This window comes from Nannochloropsis gaditana, assembly GCF_000240725.1.
Source record: "Nannochloropsis gaditana CCMP526 unplaced genomic scaffold scaffold646, whole genome shotgun sequence".
Taxonomy (NCBI): Eukaryota; class Eustigmatophyceae; order Eustigmatales; family Monodopsidaceae; genus Microchloropsis; species Microchloropsis gaditana.
The window spans coordinates 15,372-16,513 of NW_005803307.1; positions in this window are offsets into that span (position 1 = coordinate 15,372).

A 1,142-nucleotide genomic window follows, 5' to 3' on the forward strand; every position below is an offset into this window, starting at 1 on the left:
AGGGCGGGAGGCAGGCGTCGAGGGATGGAGAAGACAGTGAAGGAAAGAGGGTGAGGGGATGGCTCTGGCGACAGTCCTTACAGTGCCTTCGGCCCCCAGGCGATTCCAGATCCGGACAACGTGCACTTTGGTAGCAGGCCGGAAGTTAACGAGGACACCGGCACCCACCGTGGTGAGGAGGCAGGCGCCCAAGGGGGCGACAGATCTGGAGAAAAGAGGCGAGGAGGGCAAGAAGGAAGGAGGAGGAGATAGGGTGCGTCGGGAGATTGGGAAGCCAAGGAGGGGGAAAATGGAACCCAAATAAATCATCTTCTCCTAAAAGAGCTGTGCGACTACAATACTTTTGTACCTGTCTTGAATGTCTTGAGGTCGAATGTAGCACATCGCCTTCCATTCCAATCGGACCTCCAAAGTACCCTCCTTGCTCCCACCACGGTACCGCCTGAGGGTACCCCATCCGTAAGGCGTCTTCACAACAAAACCAGGTTCCCAGACGCAGGCTGCTCTCGATCTACGTCCTATAACGATATCTTCCTGCCCGCGGTCCGTTCGTGTAGTAAATTTCTCCCAACAGTGTTGTCGTAGTTTCCCATGGAGGGGTGATACGGCCTCCGCCATGGGAGCGTCCTCCTCCCTGTTTGTGATGTTTTTCCTTTTTGCTTCACCACGCAGGAGAAGACCGCGGTCTGGGCGTCGAAAAATATCACATCAAAACATGCCGGGACATTACACTTAGGGCGTGCCTGGTGTAGCCCGGTAACACACAAAAAAAGCGACGGGATTAGTATTACCTCCCCTGGAAGTCTCGCGGTTGCTGCAACAAGCGAGCCCTCCCAGCGATGCCTCCCACGCCGTCGTTAATCCTCCACTATGACACGCATGTTCACGCCACATGCTTGGTTTACCGTTGTGACCTTCTTTGTGGAATGGTGTCTTTACCGGATTGAGTTTCCACCCCTCTTGTGTTATTTTTTGGGATGTTGCGCTCATTCCCTCCCTGCCTATCCGGTTTACTTCCCGCTAGCTTGCTGTATATAGATCCTTTGTGATTTCGGAACATTTTTTCCTCCTTGCACCAAGCACTCAGTCTTCTCACAGTCCTTATATCATCCTCCATGCGACTCTATGTTCGAACAAGCGCG